The sequence below is a fragment of the Zalophus californianus genome, chromosome 2, assembly GCF_009762305.2.
Source record: "Zalophus californianus isolate mZalCal1 chromosome 2, mZalCal1.pri.v2, whole genome shotgun sequence".
NCBI classification, from domain to species: Eukaryota; Metazoa; Chordata; class Mammalia; order Carnivora; family Otariidae; genus Zalophus; species Zalophus californianus.
In genome coordinates this window covers 149,845,930-149,851,929 of record NC_045596.1, presented here as the reverse complement: position 1 = coordinate 149,851,929, position 6,000 = coordinate 149,845,930, and the positions used below count along the sequence as shown (strand labels likewise).

The 6,000-nt window shown below is 49.7% G+C and overlaps 1 protein-coding gene across 2 annotated transcripts in view; it reads left to right on the top strand.

The window, feature by feature from the left end:
- The first annotated feature begins 281 nt into the window (after positions 1 to 281).
- GATA4 (GATA binding protein 4) overlaps positions 282 to 6,000 on the top strand; it is an 80,194-nt gene continuing 74,475 nt past the window's right edge. The window contains exon 1 of one of the 2 annotated variants that reach the window (XM_035726421.1): positions 282 to 395. The gene's annotated coding sequence lies outside the window, so the exon portion shown is untranslated. The remainder of the gene's footprint in view (positions 396 to 6,000) is intronic. The other variant, XM_027600546.2, reaches the window with a different exon arrangement.

The window sequence follows — 6,000 nt, the reverse complement described above, 5'->3', positions numbered from 1 at the left end:
TGGTAATTCCTTAGGTTTGTTTCCTGCCCATCTCAGTCCTTCTGAGTGACCTTCCAGAAGCATCTCTGGAACCTTGTGAACATTGACTTTTTTAAAAAAATGTCCAACTAGGGCTATATTCCCTAACAGGGTTTCCTTCCACTTGTACACATACCCCCCCCAAAAAAATGCTTGCTGAATTAATGAACCACTTCTCTTATCTATTTTTCCTGTTATCTAATTCCGAGGGGAAAGCTGGGAGCTCCGAGGGAGCTGGGAGACGCGGCTCACAACGCCTCCCTCCCACCCCGCTGAGAACAGCCTGGAATCCCTGATACTGAGGGACAGAGACCGTCCCTGAGAGTCTGCCTTGCCCCGGGCCGTGGGGAGCCGCAGGGACACTGCTCCCACCGTGGGTGAGTCCTTTCCTGGCCTTCCTGGGGACCCTGCGTCTGGGCAGAGGGAGATACCGGGCGCCGGGGGGAGGCTGGGAGGGCCGGGAGCAGCAGGGCGGAAGGAATAGAAGGTCGATGGGAGCGCTGAGTCGAGTCGGAGACTGTGGGGAGACGGGAGGCGAGGGAAAGGGGGAGGGAAAGGACCTACCAGTGAGTGACTGAGGATGAGCAAGAGGCTCTCAGACCTTTGAGGACAGGAAGAAAAGAGGAGATATTTGGCAGGCCAAACCACGGAGGCAAGGCTCCCTTTCCCACTTTTTCTGTTTCTCTTTCTCACAACTTGGTAGCATTTTAGTTTCTCTATTTCCGGGTTCAGCCTCCCACTCCAACAATCAGAAATCGATGGGGATGGTCAGTCTCCTAAGAAAAAGTAAATAAATACATACCACACCAAAAATCAAATGGATTTGACCAGATGTCCCTGGGCCCTCTCGCCTTTGCTTTCTCCAACACACCCAGATCACTTGTCTTTCCCACCCCCAGGGGGCCGCGCTGCTGATGCTCAATCTTGAGAAGCCCCTGAGAAAGCTTAGAGAAAACCCTTCCTGACCCATGTCAGACCTGCCCAGTATGCTTTCAGGGCAGAAAGTCTCACCAGTGTTTCCTGTTGGCTTCATTGGTGAGTTAGTGAATAGGCCTCATGGCCTTTAGGATCTGATACTTTTCTTTGCCTATTTACAGGCCAAGGGTCAGCCAGGCTAGGTGTAGGGTTTAATTTTTCATTTATTCTGGAGCCAGGCCTGCGATGAGAAGGAGGAGGAGAGGTGGGTTTTGCAAGTGTTCGGCAATGATTGTACAAAGCCCACCTCATGCTTTGAAGAATTTGCTTTCATATGCTTTTGTACCCAAGTCAAAATTACCTCTGCTTCTTCTAAATCCAGAGTTGGGGCAAATGAGCTTTGAATCTTATTTGTAGCTGAGGAAAGGGCTGAGTCCAAAAGAAAAGGAGAGACAAAGGTAAAGACAGAGGAGCAGCTCTGAGAAGACACAGGTGAAGAATGAGAAGACCAGTAGTCCACAGTGAAGCATTATGTAACAGCTAAGGCTCTGGGAGAGTTCGAAACCAACCACTTGTCTGAGCTTCCTCCCCTTGCCCAAAGGTTGAAAACAGACAATGGCGTATTTTAACTCTGTAGCCTTAGGGGGACTAAGCAAGTGTTCTTTTGGAATTGGGTAGGATTTAGTGCAAAGTTTCTTGGTGTCTGTGCACTTACTACAAATATTAGCAGAGAATGGAGAATTGTTCGTTCTGGTATATTTCCCTCTCCCGAAGCCTTGCTTCCAGCGGGATGAATTCCAAAGCTGTCTCAAAACTTACACTCATCTGCTTTACTTATCTTTCCCTTGCCCATCTCCTGTCCCCCCTCCCCCGTCCCTTCTCATCCCCCCCGCTTCGTGCAGAGATTCTCACTCTTCTGCATATTCGCCAAAATTAAGGGAAATTGAAAGGTCTTTAGCTGGGCAAGATTAAGGAAGTGCCGATCTGAAAATGAGGGAAAACCTTACTGTGAAAGGCTGCTAGAATCCCGCGACCTATCATCGCAAAATTGGTTTGGCTTTTTTATTAGTAGTAGTGGTAATTGTTTAGTTTCTATTAGTCTTATTTGGATAAATTTGCCTAGAGTAAAAGGATATTTGAAAGTCTCCGTTTATGGACTTTATTTACACAATACATTGTAGTTCATTTTTAGTGACATAGACATTTCCTCTGTCTTCTAAAGAATTTGTCTGTGAAAGTGATTTTGCATTGGCCAGTTCAATGGGGGTGGACGACTTTAAGACAGTTTTGCGGGGTTGGTATTGAGGAAATGGTAGTAAGTTTCTCTTTATCCCTGTTCTCTTTCTCAAGCCCAATAACATATCCATTTCAAATGACTTTCTAATGCCCAGTTATATTTGCCAAGTGATTTATAGGAAGTAAAATTATGGTTTGTATGTGTAAGCCCAGAGATGTTTTAGGGCTGGGGACAGTAGAAAAGAGGGCGTTGAAGGCTGAGGTAGGACAGATACTGAAGAAATTCAAACGATCAATCTCCAACTGTCTAAACACAGCACCAGGTGGAGATTCGAGACAATTATCCGAATAATTGGGAGGGAGGGAGGCACTTTCACCTGCCTTATCCAGATAAAGGGGTGACACAGGAAAATGTCCACGGGCCCTCAAGGCTCTGCCTCGGTTGTCTCCACGATCACGAGAATTTAGACGATTTTTCTGTAGGTTCTTGGACTGGAGTCGGGATGGGGCGGGAAAAAGAGGTTTCTAGAAAAGCTTAAGAAGGGCTCCCACCGCGCCTCTGGGGGGCGGGGGATCGTGAGCTGCAGTACGCTCCGCTGGGTCTGATAAAGCCCCGAAGCCGATCTAAGGTCAATAAACCAGGCGGCGTCAGGCTCCGGCGGAGGGTAGGAAAGGACAGGCGAGGGAAGGGAAGGGAGCAGTCTTAGGGCTGTCGGCGAAATGAAAAGGAACGGAAAACTGCTGAGTTCCAAATCTGGGCGCCAGCGTCGGGCGCGCGGGGCCGGAGCCCTGGCCTGCAGTGCGGGCGCGCAGCCGGGGAGAGGGAGCCGGCCAGCCGACTGGGTGGGGTCCCCGCGGCGCAGCCCAGCGGGAATGACGACGACCTTGAAAGTGTCCCGAGCAGGCCTTAATGGGCCGGGTCTGGGGCTAACGGTCGTAACCGTGTCAAAAGTTTGTAGAAGGAAATGAAAAGTAACTTTTTTTAAGGGACAGAGGAGCGGGGGGTAATGAAGACTCCCAAATGAGGGGAACACTCAATAAAGCTTCAGGGACCCCTCAAAGAGGCGGAGAATTGCCCCTAAAGTAAAAAAAAAAAAAAGGGAAGACGATGACCATGACCGTATTCTTAGTGATCAATTTTAATCCCTTTTGGATAGCGCTTAAAGGTTTACAAATTCATTTCACATCGAGGTGGTGTTTCTCCCACACCTCGCATGACGGAAAGAAAGATTAGGAGAAGTTACTTTGCCCAAAGTTACATCTCTGGGGTGTCCCGCAAAGGGGTTCAAACCACTTGCTAAACGACCTCTCATCAGAGATGACCTTCCCAAGGGAAAGCCCCAATGAGAAGTATGCAGCCCTCGCGGAACACTGGGATGGAAGCCCAAAAGAACGCTGCTCTCCCATCGGGTTTAACGTCCGGAGTCTCTGAACCCTCTGGCTGAGCCGTCCGTGCAAAGCCCGAGTGGCCAGGTGGGGAAAGAGGTGGTGGTGGTGGAGAGGGCTCTTGTAGCAACAGGAGGCTCGGAGGAAACCCTGAGCGCGCGCGACACCACGTTCTAGAACCAGTGGATCTTTGCAAATAAACAACTAGACCGTTTGAGTTCTTTGCTACTTTGCAGCGGAACTTCCTCTTATCATTTCTATTCCTGGCGAGGCCGAGGTTAGATTGGTTTGAATGTCTTCAACTATTATGGCGCCACATAGTCCAGGTCATCTCGGACGGGGGTCGCTCTAGCGGTCTCCAAGTGTCGCGTCTCCAGCCCCAGGATCCCGGCGGGACCCATAGGCTGGGTCCCGGAGCAGGGCTAATGGGCGAGAAAGCCCAGGCCCGCAGACAGCAGAGTCCAGGTCTCGATCAGTCGTGTGACCTCGGGCCTGGGCCTGGTGCTGCTCAAAACGCGTCCCGGTTCGCCCTCTGGGCGGGAGACCCTTTTGGGGAGCACCGACCCGGGGGATGTTCAATGCACACACGGACCCGGGAGCCGCAGAGAAGGTGGGCAGAGCTTCCACCCGCCGCCTGCGCGCGCCCTTCCAAGTGCGGGGGCTGGCGCGACCGAGGACCCGCTCGCCCCCACGCCGCTGCCCACTCTAGTCAGGGCAGCGAGGAGGGTAGGGAAGCCGAGTCCGTCTGCTGTCTTTCCAGTCGCTACCGCCCACGTGAGGTCCCAGAACAGGCCAAGAATTACAGTAGGAGTTTCATCTAAACGGGTATTCCTTACACGCACACACACCTCACCCCCGAATCAGGCTGTTCTACATTTCAGTGTAGAGAGACATCGCCTCCCCGCCCTAGTGGAGGGTCGCAGAGAACCCGACTCCGGCCCGCAAGGCACTGGTTCAATCCTTTCTTGGAGGGCTACTAAGGGGCATGGAGCCCCCGAGCTCGCGGGCTTAGTGGCTACAGACACAGAGTTCAGAGAGTCTCCCGCAGCCCCGTTCAAAGAGCCTTAATATTTTCTGTCTGGTCCCCGGCTGGCGCGGAGGCCGGAAGCAGAGATTTCTCGAAGCTTCGGGACCTAGGACTTGGGGAGAAGACACTGGATTCCCAGGCCTGGGCAAGCTGGAGTTCTGGGGAAGGGCACTGTCTTTTTATCATTTCTCGGCCGCAAACTGGACAGTTTCCCAGCGCCCGTCCTCCAGGTCTTAGAAAAGACTGCCAGCAGACCCTTCCAAAACCAACCTCCGCTAAGCCCGGGGGCAGCAGCGGCCATCCGTGGAGCAGATGCCCGCGCCGGGGGCCAGGGGCGGGTGTCCAGGCGCCGCGGCGAACCTCGGCGTTTGGCCGGGCGGAGTTTGGAATGGCTGCTGCTTTTTCTTTAGATACAGTGATGTGTTTGTTCTCCCTCATCCACCCTACGTATGCGTCTTAGGGATTTTCTTTATTCGTTTAGTATTGTCTTAACTCTCCTGATTTTCTCCTTTCCTTGTTCATCCCCACCCACCCCCACCTCCCTCTCCGATTCTCCGTCTCCTCCCTCTAATTCAATTCCTGAGTTTCCTTTTCTTGCTTAATCAAAATCCTTCCCCCTTACTTTGTTCTTTATCTATAAAATTTGCTCTTTTTTTTTTTTTTTTTAAACCTGCGTGCCTTTTCTATTTTGCCGGTCCTTGGCGGCTGCAGACCCGGCTGATTTTAGCGACTACGGGGTGCTCCCAGACACACGTTCCACCTTTAAAATTTCCCGTGTCTCGCTTGCTCTTTTCTCATCCCAACCCTAGATCCTTACTCCTCGTGGTAAATTCGTTTTTATTAATTTGGATGTGCGCTTACATGCAGAACTTACTGGATAAAGATGTCTTGTTGGCTAATCGAAGCCATCCTGTTCGCGAGTTATTTTAATGTCTGGACATTAAACTACGCAGTAGCTGTGTTGTTTGCCCTGAAGAAATTTCTTTAATTTCCACCTCTAAATAAATAGTACACTATAAAATCATTTTACTATGGCTAGGTGGATGTCTAACAAGACTGATTCACTAAAAAAACATGATGCAGGTTTTTTTTAATGCTGTAGAAACATTTCATACTGAGCCAGATGATTTGTCCTGCCACACCATGTATTATGGCTTTTCACTAACTGCAAGATTTAACAGGAAATTGATATGGTATAAATAGATAACTTTTCCTTGTTCACCAGCTAAGATTTTATTTGCTTTCTGTTATATCACAGTAGTTCTATCATAATAATGATAGAACAATTAGTATATCCTTGTAGATAAATAATGATTTTGAGCATTTATCATTGTTTTATGTAGAATTTGTTGTTAGAGCATACATGAAATTTTATTTTTATAATAGTGTTGATAGATCGTAGATCCTTTTTGCTTTTA